At 52.4% G+C, this 15,882-nt stretch overlaps 1 long non-coding RNA gene across 1 annotated transcript; it reads right to left on the minus strand.

The window, feature by feature from the left end:
- Positions 1–6,766: 6,766 nt before the first annotated feature.
- Positions 6,767–15,722, minus strand: LOC130143880 (uncharacterized). Its single transcript, XR_008819905.1, has 3 exons — positions 12,573–15,722; positions 10,229–10,433; positions 6,767–10,084 (listed from the first exon to the last, which is right to left on the minus strand). It is a non-coding gene; the product is annotated as an uncharacterized LOC130143880 (long non-coding RNA).
- Between the last annotated feature and the right edge of the window lie 160 nt (positions 15,723–15,882).

Here is a 15,882-nt window from a genome sequence, read left to right on the forward strand (position 1 = left end):
TTTTTTTTTTCCTTTTTTTTTTTTTCTTAAATAAAAGACCAGAAAAGAAAAAAACAATGGAACAAAAAGCCAAAACCAAAAGGCATTGCAGCACTTTGATGGGCCGTATCTACCGCCGTCGTGCCTGGGGTGGGTGCTCCCAGTGGGCTGGGGGGCAGCCCCAGCAGGTGGGGGACCGCTGGGTGTGGGACAACACGCTTGCAGGGTCCTGGGGCCATGGCTCAGCTTTGACCCCCACCTAAACTCTGAGCACTTCGGGGTCAAAGCTGTGGATTTGGGGCTCCCCCCTCCAAAATCCTCCCCTCTTGTGCAGCCTGGTCAATGGCTGGTGGTCAGGGAGCAGGCAATGCTGCAGCCCCAGCCTCACTGGCCCCTGTGCCTCAGTTTCCCTGGTGGGCGAGCAGCAGTCCATGGTGGTGTGCGGTGTTTTGAAAGCCTCTTTAAAGAGTTTATCAATTTTGGGCTATGAAAATTTCTCCCCTGAGTGGCCTTAAAACTTACCTGATAGCTCTGTGCTGATTTTATATATACATATACATATATATACGGGGGAATTGAGATGTGCTCAAAGGCCAGGTGGATGATGCAGTTAGTTAGGTTTTACTGTGTCCCGTTATCTAAAGGACCCAGGTCTGGCTGAACGAGCCGCTGAGCTGATAGCGGCTCTGAGCAGTAAAATTAATACAGATGACTTCCCTGCTTGGAACTGCCAAACCTCCTTGTTACATTAACATATATGAATATTTGTTAAAAAAAAAAAAAAAGAAAAGGAAGAAAAGGAGGGGGGAAAGGTAAGAAAAGTGTCTAATGAAATTTTATAATTGTAGTAAGATACAGCAGCGCCTGACTCCTGGTCCGTGAGCGTGTCCTGGGAGCTGTGGAGGTGGAAGGTGATGGTGGGGACACAGACCTGCAGGGGTCAGGGACGAAGTAGCTTGTCAGGGCTCAGCGTGGGGTGTCCCCTGCCAGGTTTAGGCCCCCTTCTTCTGGCTGCCTTCCACCAGCCCCCCTGAGCAGCGCTGGCTGCTTGCCTACCACCTTCTCCTGGCGCTCGGTGGCTGTAGCTGGGCCCAGGGTCTGACACTGAGCATCAGCAGCTGTTTCCTGCCCATCACTTCCCATTTCAGCTGATGGATCCAGTTCAGGTCTCCCGGAGCCCTTGGGAAGGCGGCACCCATAGAGCAGAGGAGCCCAGGCTGTTGGCAGGGGTTGGTGATGCAGCAGCTCTTGGCACCCAGGCAGCTGCATCCAGGTGCTTCGCCCCTGCCAGCATCGCTGCCTCCCCGCAGCTGGTGGGGACGGTGCGGTGCCGGGCGGGGGGCAGCGGGGAGGGAGAGAGACCTGCTTGGGGTGGCTTCACTTTTGAATGAAGAGAGCAAAAAGTTCTATATAGCTAGCTATTTATTGACATAGAAAGATGTATATATTTATACTTCATACATATGTATATATTTATGATTTATACATATGTATATATATGCTGATATATTGTATGTGTGCATATATATATTTATTTTTATATACATATATATAAAAATAAATATATATAGGTAAAGGGTGTATGTGTGCAGTCCCTGTATGGGTTGCTACCCAGGGCTTTGCTCAGGTGCAAGGGTGTTCGTATGCACGCACAGGCACCTAGAAATACACACGCATGTGTGCACACACCTACCCCTGAGCATCCCAGCCCTCAGACAGCCCCCCTGGCTGTTAGGAGCACCAGGGAAGCAGCTCACCAACAATTTATTTGGGCTCCTGATGCCCCCTGAAGCCTGGCAGCAAATACACCAGGAGGCAACAGGCAAAACGCTGGGGACAAGCCCATGAGAAATGGGAACACCGTGAAGGCTCTCGTAGGGTCCGACAGTGCCCGGTCCCTTCCAGTGGGTCCTCTTCACTCCTACTACTGCAATTTTTTATTTTTTTATTTTTTGCAATGATCAGCTGGGACAAGGAATTAAAAAAAAAAAAAAAAAAGAGCCAAGAGAGCAGTTGGTGCGATTTAGGCTGCAGCCCACCCTCATGCTGGGGGCTGGGGGGCACCCGCCGGCACAAGCCACCAGCGCCGCAGCACCCAGCTAGTTCAAAACCAGCACCTTCCCCCCCTTACTGCTTCGGATCCCATTAACTAAACCCCCATCAGACAGCCAAATCTCGCTGAAGGAAAAAGAAAGAGGAAAAATAATTAAAAAGAAGCCTCTATTCCAGCCCCCCTCGCACGCTGCCCTCTGTTTATTCTCCGCTGCTTCTTTCCTGTTTAGCGTTTTACTATCTGCTCCCAGCAGGCAGGGACAAATTTGCATTTTAATGCGGCGATGTGAGGCTGCACAAACCACCTGTGAGGAGGAGGCAGAGCTGGGGACAGACACCCCCATGCCTCCCAGAGGGACACTTGGTCCCCCCGATCCTGCTGGATAAATTCCTTAAAAAAAACACGTTACGCTCTTGGAAAAAATCAACAGTTCATAAAGCATCCAGCCTCCATGCAACAGGGAGCAGGGAGCAAAGGAGGGTGAAAATTTTTCTTCTGCTGAGGGCAGCCCCAGCCATGGCCCCAGCCCCCCCCACCTCTCCTCCACCCACCCCCCATCATCTTCTTCTGCCTTGGGTTTTCTCTCTACCAGCCAGAGCTACCAGGGCCCCCCTTCCCAGTCCCACCCCAGCACATCCATGTCGTGCTCCCCTCGAGATGCCTCTAGTTGTGTCCCCTCCGTGATGGGACATTTCAGACAGGGACAGGGACTTGCAAAACCCAAGAGGCTGTGGAGGACCCGGCTGCTTCTCCATTCGAGCTCTCGCCCCATGATACTGCTTCCACCACCGTGGTCCTGCACGTGGAGCTGCCCCACACCACAGGGGATGGAGGGATATTCGCAACAGCGGCAGGGATTTATTTTCCAGGAATACAAGCGATAACAAGAGCCTCTCCACAGTCATCTCCTTCAACTGGCCGAGGGAAGTTTAATTAAGCCAGGACCTGCGCACCGCCCCCCGCCTTGCTGTTGACATTAACTGGGCAGGATTTGCACAGCAGCCAGGATAATTACTTTGGTAATTGCACTATTATTTCTGGGGGCTCTTGACTGTGTTTTTGCCTGGCTCAGTGAAGATATCTCCCTGGGGAACGAGGAGGGATGGTCTCTTCTCCAGATCAGCCGGAGCTGAGGATGGGCTTCCTGAGCGGTTCCAGGGAGCAGCAATAGGAAAGGCCATCAGGTCCCAAATTTTTGGGGCTCCTCCTCTGCGCTGGGAAGCTGTTCCCTCCTGCCCGCTGTGGGTCTTTCTGTGATGCCAAATAATTCCCGCAGGCAAGGGCTGGCTGTGTGGGGAGAGGAGCTGGAGCTGGGTCTGACCCCCCAGCCAGCAGCCCTTGGTGGGGAGCAGGCTGCAGATCCCTGAAACACTCGGGAGCACCAGCGAGTCTCCACAAGGGCCCTGCTCTGAATTTCCCCCTCTTTTCCAGGAATTTCCTAGCACTTTCCAAGGACAGTGGGACTGGAGCCCATCTAGGAGGTATTCAGGACTTGCTGGGAACTTCTGCTGCTCTCCAGGGCTCCCCTCAGCTTGCTGGGAACTCCAGAGCCTTTCCAGGGTTTTTCTGCCTTTCCCAGGAATTTCCATGGGCTTCTCATAAATTCCCAGATCCAGAGTCAGTTTCCAAACCCTTGGCTGCACACCTTGGGTAACAGCTTCAGCAAATCAATAGCTAGTTCAGTAAAGCTTTGAAGCACCACAACACCCAGGCCACAGGAAAGAGGGAAAGAGGGTCTGATTTTACAGCAGTGCCTCAGTTTCCCCAGCTGCCCGTGACCCCAAGGCACCGGCTGCCTCTTGCAGGCTATCGGCGAGCAGCCGTGGGGTGCTCTGCCTCAGCTGGCCCCATGCAATAGCTGCACGCCCAGAAATTCCCCGTGAATAAAAACAAAGCACCCTTGGGTGGTGGGAGGAGGCAGCTCACAGATGGAGCGGCAGGGGCAGCCGTGGGGTGCTCCACCACAGCCGTGTCCTACAGCACCAGGCTGCCAGCTCCTGCTCCCCCAAACCTGCTCTGGGCTTTCATTCAAGTGCTTCGGTAGGGCTGTTATCCGGGTGATGGCATGGAGAGGCAGATCCCCTTTAACCACCATTACATTTTAAATAAGCATCACTGCTTCCTGTAAGGCAAAATGCTCATTTTCATTTCACCGACTCAGCACCCGGGGAATCATTTCCCGCAGTTCACTCCCACTGCACTGATGGGATCATGCCTGGCATGGGGCTGCACCAGTGGGGTGACCCAGGTGTCCTCAGGGGGGGTCCAGCTCTGGATAAAGCCATGGGCACTTGCGCTGGGGTGGATGAGTGCTCACCCACAGCGGAGCCGGATCGCCCCCTCAGAGGGGTGCAGCAAGCACCCAGCTGATGGTTTGCTAAACACAGCTATTCCTGGCTGGCCCCAGCCCACACGGCAGAGCCAGGCAGGGCAGGCTGCAGGTGCTGCTGGTGGTCACAGCAGTGTGGCCAAAGAAAGGCCCCAAATCCGTTAATTCATGGATTTAAAGGTCACGAAAGAGCATCTTGTCTGACCTGCTGTGACACAGCTCGACGAGTGGCACCCAACGACCCGCTCCGCACTACGTCCCTTTACAGGGTTTCCCTGGGCTGTGATGGGACACAAAGCGGTGGGGGTCTGCGGGTGGCTGGGCCCCTTCGTTGTCCCCGTGGGGGGCTGCCTGCTGCGGGAGAAAGCACCAAATTTTTGGCTTTTGAGGGACAGCCGGGCACCTAGGGTCTCCACACTTCTGGCACCCAAACACTGAGTGGGTTTTGGTGCCAGTCCAGGGGAAACGAAGCCTTTTGGCCATGCAGGAAAAAATCATGGATCCTCCTTCCTTGCAAATTAGCTGGTTTATGGCTTTTTTTTTTATAGTCACTCTGTTTTTTCATTGGGACTGCAAAGAAGGAACTGCTCTGCAGGGTGGGGAATCTCTGTGGTGGGAGAAACCACCTCAGCCTTGAGGGAAAAATGGCTTAAACTGGGATGCAACTGGGAAGACCAGACTGGGGATGGAAACAGCATCTCCATTACGATCCCACACGACAGGGACAGGACGTACAGCACCGGTTCCACAAAGCTCCCCTGGGCGGCCCTGCAAAACGGCTTCATCCATCCATGCCTCAGTTTACCTTGACACTACTATGTCCTTACCCCGCTGGGAAGCCTGTGGCTATATAAGCTCAGGGCTGCAGTTTCAGATGCAGCCTATTTAATGAAATAATTCACTGTGAAGTAATTAATCACAGCTGATTTTCACACCCTCTCTGTCCCCCTCCCTGGATTTACAGGGTCTAACTCTGTCCTTTGCAAGGTGCCGGTTAGGACAGTTAAAACTACACCCACCTTAAGGCAAATAAAACCCTTCCTGGCCCCGACTCCCAGCTCCAGCTTTGCCAGCGTCGTCGTTTTCCAGGGAGCTGATGCACCAACAGACCAGGACCCTTCTGCCCCACCCCCACCCCGCAGGGGTTCAGGTCTTTTGGCTCCCTGTCCCTGTCCAAAGCAGTGGGTGCCCAGCCAGGGCAGGGCAAAGAGTAATTGGAGGCAGCATAGATCACACTAACGATGGCAAATCCAATTAGCCGAGGGTTAAGCACTCCGCTGATGAAAACCAAGGGTTCAAACTGCTGAGCCAGCAACACCTCTGCACTGATTAATGCCGTGTAAATAATATTGCTTGTTCTTGGGAGCCTATCGCTTTCTGTTTCGACAGCGAGATACATTTTGCCTGGCAGGACCCCGCCGTGCAGGTTAATAAACACCCCCCCAGTTTACGTCTGGGGAGGGGGTATGTGGAGACAACGCCTCTCCTGGCTCTGCCACACGCACGGTTCGACAAAATGAGGAATAATTGCTGCTCACGTCATGCTGCTGGCTGCTATCAAATGGTCCTGGGATTACTTAGCAAATGAGGAGGATACTCTGCATTTTATCTGTAGTGGAAGGGGAAAAAATGCTGTTTCTAGGCTGGCGTAATCCAACCCCTGGTTTATGGAGCTGGGGTCCTCTGGGGAGCTCAGGAGAGGGGACATGAGCTGGGAGGCACGGAGAAGCACCCAGCGAGAAGTTGCCTCAGCTCATCTGCACCCATCATCATCTCTGCAAGGTCCATGAGCGGGTCTGTGTCCCACTATGGATTCTCTAGTGGCTACTAAGGGTTGTGCCTCTTCTCCATGTGCCCACCCATTCCCCTCCAGATTGCTGATGCTAACTCATCCCAGCCACTCTGGGTACTGACCAGGACAAAACCACACAAGGACAACCCCCCTCAAAATGTAAGTGAAGGCAGAGGTGACAGTGGGAGAGATGCCTGTCCCAGCAGGGTCCTTGGTCCCAGCTGCTAGGACAGGGTTCCTCGCCACTCCGGACTGATCGCTGGGTACTGCCCACCTTGGTGACATTCAGACCCCAAAGGGTCCTTCCAAACAGTGATGCACAAAACTGGTCTGGAGGTGTGAGCAGCCAAAAGCTGCCCAAGTGAATGTTCCCCAGAGGGGGAGAGGGGCCAGGGGCCATTGAGGACCATGGTGGTGTCACCCTGGGTGTCCTAGGCTGAATGCAGGGGCTTGAGGCTGAGCCTGTCCCAGCCAAACCACCCTCTCCACTGAGGCTTTTTGTTAGTGCTCCCAGCCTGCTGTGTGATTTCAGCTTCATAGGACACAGCTTGTAGCATTAGATAAATTAGGTAGGACTGCCCAGTGGCAGGGATGATGCTGGGGACGGGCGAAAGCATTGCCTTGGCTGTTTCGGGAGCACTGGGCGTGTTGCATCCCAAGAGTTTGCTCCAAGTCCCTCATATTTGTCCCTGCTTCACCTGATCGCTCATGGCTGAAGCACCAAGACACTCCAGGAGAAAAAAGGACAGAAAAAACACATTCAAAAATAGAAATATTTCCTTTTGACATGTTTTCTTGGCTTGCAATAAGCTGCTTCGATCTTTTGATCTGAAGTTTCTTCCCCTTGACACGTCCTTTGATTGCATTTATTTTTTTTTTTTGTCTTGAAAAGCTGGAAATCAACCCAAGTCCTTTTGAATTTGACTGGAACAGAGCAGGAGCACAGATGATATCTCTGGAAGCTGGTCGTCTTTTTTCTGAACTGCTCCAGAACTAGGAAGAAGAAAAACCCCAAATAAATCTGTTGTTGGCACAGCTGAGAAAGAAATAGTGTGGGGGTCTCCAAGGGGGTTTGGCTTTGGCTTATCTCTCCCAACAGCTAGAGATGCCAAAATGCCTCCCATGAAAGTTGGAGGGAGCTGGGGGGGTGCAGGAGTGTGGCCCCAGGGTGCTTGGCAGAGGGAGGATGGAGGAGCATCCCTGAAGCCAAAATGAGATGCTTCATCATGGAAATGATCCCATCTGGGGGAGATTTCAAGGATTTGGTCTCTCCATCTGGCTCAGAGGGATGGAGAGGCAGCGGGTCCTGCAGCATGGGGAAACCCGTTTGCCCCAGCTCATCATGTAACAACATCTCTGTCGAGTTCTTCCTCTTCCCCCCCGAAAATCTGGGTCCTTGGGGATCCTTCTCTCTTGCAAGCTTATTTTTGCTATTTCCTTCAGGTACTTTGCTGGGGTTTGGTTGGCCCCCAGCCCTCCCGGCTGGCTGGGATCTCATGGGACACTGCCAGGGGTAGCCACACAGACCGGGCGGCGTTTGCCTGGGTAGGTTTGAACCCCCATGAGAAGCGTTGTAGGTCATCTCCATGTCAGCTAGGCGAAGCAGAAGTTGTGGCTTGGAAAGCATTGGAGGTGTGAGAGAGACAAGCCAGAGCTTTCCCGGAGTGGAGCAACATTTCAGTGTCATTTCACCAAGAAACATAATTTCTGGTCCCACCACAGCTGACGGCATTGCCTTGCTTAGATGAAGGCTCTGCACGCTATAAATGCAACCAGGATCACAAGCACCCTCCTGCACGTCTCTGCCCCCATACAGCAGCTCCCAAACACTCTTGAAAGCAGCTGAATCATTTCATTAGTGTGTTTTTAAAGCCACCTTTATTGTGGCTCTCAGGTAGCTGTTTTATAACTGGTTTATTTTCTCCCTGCACTCAAAACGTTTACAATATGTTTCAAATCACTGCCAGCGCACACATTTGCCAGATCGTCTCTCTCTATTACCTGATTTTGTATTTAAGCTTTGCATTGCGGGTTATGATCAGGAGAGAGCTCTCCATCCCTTAGCGCGGGAGCGGTCTCTCCAGGGCAGCTTCCCTGGGCTTTTATGATTTGATTCCCAGCTAATGGCTGTCGTTGAATAGATACAGGTATCCTAAAGCCTGCCCTCCTCGTGCTTTTGGCTCTGGAGTACCTCTGACTCTGAAGACCTGAGCTCCCTTCTGGGGGGTTATGAAGGTACTGGAAACCTATAAGATATATACATACAAGATATATATAAACAACAGATCCCAGCCTGTGGTGCTGGGATGCTTTATCCTGCTCCTCGCTGGCCCTGCGGATTGTTATTTGCCTAATGTAGTCAGGGAATGTTTTGTTTCACAGCTCACTGATGCAGAGACGGCAAATTTACCCTGTAATCAGGTTGTGATTTCTTTTTCCTTCCCCCCCCCCCCAAAAAACCCTCAGTGTTTCCAAAAAAAGGTGTTTTTCCAAAGTGCGTGGCAGAATACACGGGAGGCAAAGCCAGCCAGGAGGGGAGGTGGCATCCCAGGCCACAGACCTTCCTCCCCAGCAGAGAGAGGAGAAACCTTTGAACCCCAGTTGAAAAAGAATTTATACTGCTGGTGCCTGGGGGCTGGGCTACGCTTTCCACGTGTGCCAATGTCCGTATTTGTCCTTGGTGCTGACCAACGGTGGAAAACCCCAGCTCCTTCCCCATTTCTGACCCTCAGGACCCACCCTGCATTCCCCCCATCCCACAGGGATGCCATGCCTGCCCCCCATACAAGCCCTTGGGTCCCAGTCCAGGTTTGTGCTCTTTGCAATGGTAAATCTGGTCTAAATCCTAATAAAGAGAGGAAAGACCCTCTTCTGCCTCCTGGACCATGACACACAGACCACCACTTGACCTCCACAGGGCTGAGTCACGTAATGCAGTGCGGAGCGGATCCAGGCTGGCTGCGGGGAGCTCCAGCCATTTCTCTTTCTTAGTTTTCCTCTCCTTCCCCCTTTCCCCCTACTCCCAGTACCATGTGATCTATAGCAAGATAACAGCTTCAATTGCTCCAAATTGCTTATTGAGGACTCTGTGGTAAATCAATGATTTTAAATGGGATCACAGAATAGCAATGCCAACAACAGCGGAACAAAAGAAATAAATGGAGCTGGTCTGCAGCAAGGAGAGGCGGAGGGGCCGGGCTGGTTGCATTCAGTTTCTGCTGCTGGTGACGGGCACTGGAGCCCCCAGCATGGGATACAGGAGACAGCATCTGGCTGACCCGCTTGGAAACTTGCCTGGGCAAAGCCAAGTGAGGGGCGAGCTTGCAAAGGTCCCAGCAAGCTCCTCTTGGTCCTTTGTCTTGGGTGTTCCAAGTAAAATTGGGATCAGCTCTTCAGCATCATGCCTGGGTCTGGATCCTGGGATCCAGACATGTCCCTACAGCAAGGTCCTGAGCTTCCTTGCACGGGGCAGGGAAACTGAGGCACAGGTGCGTGGACTCCTCAGACTCTGTCCACCGGGCTCCACGGCCACAAATTGGGCTAGAAGCCCCCAACTTGTGCGTGCAGGTCCCCGTGCACAGTCTATGTCATGGCATGTGTCTGCAGACAAGGTGTAGACAAAGCCAAGTTCCCACTGAAGCCGTTACTCATCCCCTCCAAATTTAATTCTGGGTGAAAATATCCCCAGTCCTCTCAGAAGAAACAGCTTGTGGGTCGCTACCAAAGAACATGAGTTATCATGTCCTTAAATAGCCATTTTCTTGCTTTTAAGTGCTCAGGTTCTCGCAGTGAGTTAGTGAGAGCAGAAATGCTGTCACTTAGCAACCTCCCCAGTTTGGAGGATGTGAAGGGAGGTGGCGATGGGGGATTTTTGTCTTTCTTCTGCTGGAAATTCCAGCTCCGCTTGATCCTAAAATTTCTGTGTGTGTGTCTGCGAGACAAGACAAAAATGAAGATGCAGGCAAACAAAAGCACCATTAGACATGTCAGGAAGTAGATGAATGAACCCTCTTCCCTTCAGGTTTTTCTCTCCCCCTTGATTAATGAATTTCATTTACTACGTAAACAGCCATACCTTCATCTGCATGGCCAAGGCAAGAAGTGGCCCGTCCTCGGGGCAGGCCAGACGGACGGAGCGGCAGTGGATGGAGGGATGGCCGGAGGGACGGGCAGGTGGGCTCTTCCTATGTGTGGTGCTGCTCACTATGTCCCACCTGGCAGAAAACACATCAGTTTGGTGGGCATCCCTCCTGCCTTTCAGGGATGGGAGAAAAGGAGACCTACAAAAATCACAGGACAAGTTTTTTGTTGCTCTCTGCGGTCATTTCCATCTGTGCCAGCCGAAGCATTTCAATCCATACAGTGACTGGAAGAGGGAGAGTGGGACGCGACATCTCAAAACCCAAGTACAGGTGTTGGAGAAGGTCGTGGTAGTTCTGGGGCTGTATGAGTAAATTAACTTCAAAAAGTAGGTTATAAAAAGCATTTAGAGAGTCAGTCTTGCATGGGCACGGCGTGGCTTTGGGATGGGTTTCACCCAAGGAAAGAGAAGCGGGATGGAGTTCAAGACCCTTGGCTCTGGCATGAGCTGTTTCACGGGCTTGATGGGTTCAAGTTAAAAGCGAGTGGGGATGAACAGCCCCAAGAGTCAAGGCTGAGGCTGTCATTGCAGCCCCCAGGTGGGACATTTTGGCTCTTCTACATCCTTCCTGCCCCAGCATCCCCAGACAACAAACACTGCCTCAGACACAGGGCACTGACGAGTTATCAACCCGAGTAGCCCAAGAGAGTGTGAGAAGTGATGGAGGTAGAGGGATGATGATGCTTCTGCTGGGGTGTGTGCAGAGCAGGGACAGCAGGGATCCCCCCCGTGCATGAACTGCATGCAGGGAGAAGCAGCAGGGAAGCAGAAAAGGTGCAGAAACCACCTCGTTTGCAAGGTGCAGGATAAACGGGGAGAGCTGCAGGCCAGTGATGCTCATGGCACGGGGTCCCATCACTTCTACCCTCACACTGGTCCCCCTCGGGTTTCTGGCTGCTGTGGGGGTCCCACTCCAACACACCTCAGTGGGAGATGGCTCAGCCCCACTCTGAATGTGTCCGAAACATCCCCCCCCCCCCCCCCCCCCATTCTGCTTTAACAGGCCACCCATTATATATAGCAAGCAAAATGCCACCGACTTTGCAAATACAGCTGGAACAGGCGTCACCACAGAGCACCATCCGTGTCTATTATGTGACTGCTAATGAACATTAATAATTAATTGTTGGTTATTTTGGAGGCAAGAACTTGCCCATTACACACAATGTGCAATTAGCTCTATTTAAAAAGCTCTCTGCAGGGCTGGATTCAGCAAACTTGGCCCACCTCAAAGAGCAGTTAAGCAGATGCTTAACTTTAAGCAGGTTCTTTTGTCTCACTGGCTCCAGACTAAGCATATGCCTAACTGTTGTTTATTCTGCACTCAATTTATTGACTGATTTATTTAAAAATGTAACATAGCATTGCTGACAGTTTAAGCTTCAGAGACCTGTCCAAGAATAATTTTTATGAACAGAGATGGAGGCAAAATCTAACTCAGTTATAAACTGACATTAGAAAGCCGTCAGCTCTGCAGTTTTCACAGGGTGGCGGCATGTGGAGATCTCAGCGTGGGCATGCGTGTGCCTCCTCGTGCAGCATCACAGCCTGATTTGCAGTTTCCTTCATCTCCAGGGTGGTTTTCCCACCCAGAAACCTGATACTGGACCTTAAAGAGGGGACTGGAGGGACAAAAGGGGTAGCGGAGATCAGCGAGATCCTTGTGAGGAGCTGCACCCACAGCAAATCCAATTCCCACCCCAAAGGAAGAACTGGGATGGGAGAATTTAAGGACCAGAAATGCCGCAGTTCCTGCCAAGGTTGTAGGTTTTGCTAGTTTTGAAGCAGGCTCCTTGTTCATGATGGTGAGCAGGAGGGGTCCCACTGCGGGTCCCTCTGAATTGCCAGGGGAAAAGCCCTGCCTGCCCACCCTGGAGCTGCTGCCCATGTTAGGGACAGAGCGACATCTCTTCCCACTTTGCTGCTCTCCCTGTCTGTAAATACTTAGAGGCAGCAGCCATAAAAGCACCTTAGAGAGAAAGCAGTGGTAAAATTACATCAAGCCTAAGGGCTTAAACTGATTGAAGGATACGTTTTCCAAGCTGATACAGCTACAACAGCAGCAGAGCGCTCATGCACTGAGCAACCGGTGGAGTTTGATCATTTTTTGCCCTTCTGACCGGCCAGACAGCTGGAAAAAAAGCCCCACAAACATTCTGGGAATGTTTTCAGAAGGAGAACCGCAGTGATGGGGGGAACAAGTTAGCCAGAAGCAAAAGTCTCGGAGATTTTTCTGTGCAAACAACCATTGCTGGAAAAAAATAGGGGTAGTGTTCACCTTGGTGTGGAGCTGCAGCCTGTGCTGTCTTCTGGCCCTTTTGGAGGCTTCTGCATCACGTTGGTAAAGGTGGTGGTGGTGGTCCTGGAGCTGCTGCTGTTGGGACAGAAAGAGAGAGGGAGACAGCGACTGTTCCAGCCAGGGCACAGCTCAAATACATGCTATCTTTAAAAAATAAATAAAGACTTCTGCACGCCTTCTTCCCATTAATTTCATTAATTTCCAGCCTCACTGCCTTCTCTCTGCCCCTTCCCAGGGGGCTACATCACACACCCCCAGCCTGCGTGGAACAGCCTGACCTGGAGCGCAGAGGGGCTCAGCCCCACAGGATCTCGAGTCGACAGTTGAGATGACATCGGGTATATTTGTTCTGACCCGCCCTGGCACCTCTAATTATGATTAACAGCTGTGACGGTTATCTGGCTGACTTTTACTCCGCACCCTGGCCAGCGCTGGGGGCACGGATGCCTGACCTGCCCTGGCGTGTGGGGCCGGCGCTGACACCGAGAATCGATCACGGCGGCTGAGGCTATTGCTATCGCTGGGAGCAGGGAAGAGAGAGCATGGGGAGGGGAGGGGGGGCTGGCTTTGCTCTGCAGTGGGAATTTCCCAGGGGAACATGAGTAAATGTGCCAAAAAAGACCGTAGAGCCTCTACAATTACCCTAGGTGCACCTTCTTTGCGCCTGTCAGTGGGTAGGATGGAAAGGATGGGGGAGAGGGACTTCTGACCCCAAACCTAAAGGCCAAAATTTTGAGTGATTTGTGTCGTAAAGCCTCCAGACCTTCTCACCTCCCCAGCCACAGAAATCTGGCTGTCAAAGGGATTAAACATCCGCTTGCCTGCTGTGAGAGACGGCAGGCAGGAGGGAGTGGGATGCAGCCTCACACCCCTCATCTGATGGACTCGCACACCAAAGCCCTTCCCCAAGGCAAAGCCTGCTGCAATCTGACCCCCTCGACACCCTCCTTCTCCCCACGCCTTCATAAGGACGGGGCAGGAGGGTGTCTGAGCTGCTTTGTGCTCTGATAGATGGGTTTGGGAGTAAAAGCTGCCCAATTGCCTGTCCTGTCCTGTGCCCAGCTCACCCCATTACTCCTGCTGGCATGAGCGAAAGGAAGGCAACAAGAGAGCAGGGGAAAGGGCAGAATTGCCTCTTTTGGCAGCAAGGGGTGATTTCAAACAGCATTAGCCAGTCTCTATTTACCTCATGGTGTCACCTTCCAGGGAGAAGGAAGCAGCTGGGGAAGAGGAGCCTGGCCTTGGCTGGCACCAGGGTGGGATAATGCCATGACCCGCACGCTCCGGGGAAGCGGCATGAAGCAGCCCTGGGGAGAGCTGGTGGCATCAACCAGATGCATGAGACTACCCTGACCTCACCGAATTCAGCTCTGACGAAATGCCTGGGGGGTAAATACAGACTATGAATCGGCTGGCTGCAGCTGAATGTGGGCATGGTGCTAGCAAGATGCTACTGTGGTACCCAAAAGGGCTTTAACGATGTGGGAGGAAAATAAAGGCAGAAATCCTGATCACAGCTCACTGCTCTCCAGCACTGCAGCTCATTTCGGAAATAGTTGCTGGGTTCATAACGCAGTGTGAGGTTATGCTGGACTTTAACAAACAACACAGACACGGCAATATGCTAATAAATGCTGATTTAAATTTGATGGAAGCCAGGAAGAACTATCCCAGAATGTATTAATTAGTGTGATTATGAGGTGTTTGAAAAATGAAAATGCAAAGCAGAGGCTATAAAGAGGAAAGGTATTTGAGGAGGGAGAGCCTTTAAAGCTCTTCCCAGGGGGATGTGCCTGGATTCCCACACCGAAGCTGGTCCTCTCCCCAGAACTCGCTGCAGCACCTTCCCAGTGACCACCCTGAGCCGAAGCCCTGGCCACACTCCTGGCTCCCAGCACAAAGCCCCGTGCGACCTGCAGCCCCACACTCCACTTGTCAAGATGCGATGGGGCTGTGGGAGCAGGAATTGCCAGTCCAACTCTTCTCCCCAAGCAATTTGCCACTGCAAAACTCCATTTTGCTGTAAACACACCGGCAGCTCTTGAAATCATTTACTTCCTTGCCCAAATGCCTCCCCCAGAGAGCATGACGCTGCCTCTCGCCAAGCATCGTGCCGGGGCCGGCTGCTGATGGGGCAGGCACGTGTTTCCCCTGAAGGGGAATAGGTTTTCAAAGTGAATCTTAAATCAGCAAGCTGACGGGCAGCCCTGGCTGATTTCCTGCTCGCTCTCTCTTAGTTATTGATGTTATTTTACCCCCAATATTCCCAGCTGCCATTTCCTCTACCACCCTCCCCTCTGCGATTCCCCAAATCGCACAATGTGCATCAAACTCATTCTTCAACCACCAACCCAGGGCTGGTGCTTCCTCAGCTGCAGAAACCTTCCCAGCGCCTTTCCCCAGAGGACAGCAGCTTATGGAGCAGAAGGGCCAGCTGCGGCTCTTCCATGGAGATGGCGAGCATCACCCTGGGATGGAGCAAACCCAGGCTTCCCTCAGCGCCCAGAGCTGCGATCAGGTGTGATAACCCAGACTCTTTTAAAACAGCACCCCTGAGCTGCTTTGATGCAGATCTGAGCAGGGAAATGGTGCTCAGCGGTGCTCACATGCCCAGTAAGGGCTATCTTACCCTTTGCTGAAGATGACATGACCATCCTAAAGCAGATGTCTGTCTCTTTTGCTGTCTTTCAACAGAGTAAGTGCCAAGCATGGTGGGGCAGTTTCCCACTAAGAAGGGCTACGGGACAGTGACAGTCCCAGGATCAGGCTGAGATCCCATCTCTGCTCGGTGTCGGTTTGTGCCCTGTTCACCAGCTCCATTCCCAGAGTGGTTGGATGGGCAGAGGGACAGATGTTTGTCTGGAGGAGGCCAGGAAGCATATATAGGGATGGGTACGTGGTGCTTTTCTTGGGGGCGGGCAGCTAGCTACACAGCCAGCTTGAAAGATTTTCCTCTCCTGTGATGGCACAGATTTCTCCACTCCTACCTTTCATCATCAAAGCAGACATGTGCTCTGCAGCATCTCCCAGCTGACAGCCCTCCCGTGCAGCGGCCCCAGCAGCATGCAGCTGACACAAGGGCAGGATATACCTGAGCTGCTTCTCAGTGCACTCTCACATGCATCTATTGACGGCTTAGCTACGGCCCTGCAGCTCCTCGCTGGAGCATCGGTGCCACAGTCCTCCCAGTTCTCCCCATCAAAGCCCAGCTGAGAACCTAAAGAGCTTCCCAAGTCCAGCTGCCCTGTTTGCGGTAATAAATGCTCAGCCATCGCCCGAGCTGCCATGG

This window comes from Falco biarmicus, chromosome 1 (genome assembly GCF_023638135.1).
Source record: "Falco biarmicus isolate bFalBia1 chromosome 1, bFalBia1.pri, whole genome shotgun sequence".
In the NCBI taxonomy this organism is placed as follows: domain Eukaryota; kingdom Metazoa; phylum Chordata; class Aves; order Falconiformes; family Falconidae; genus Falco; species Falco biarmicus.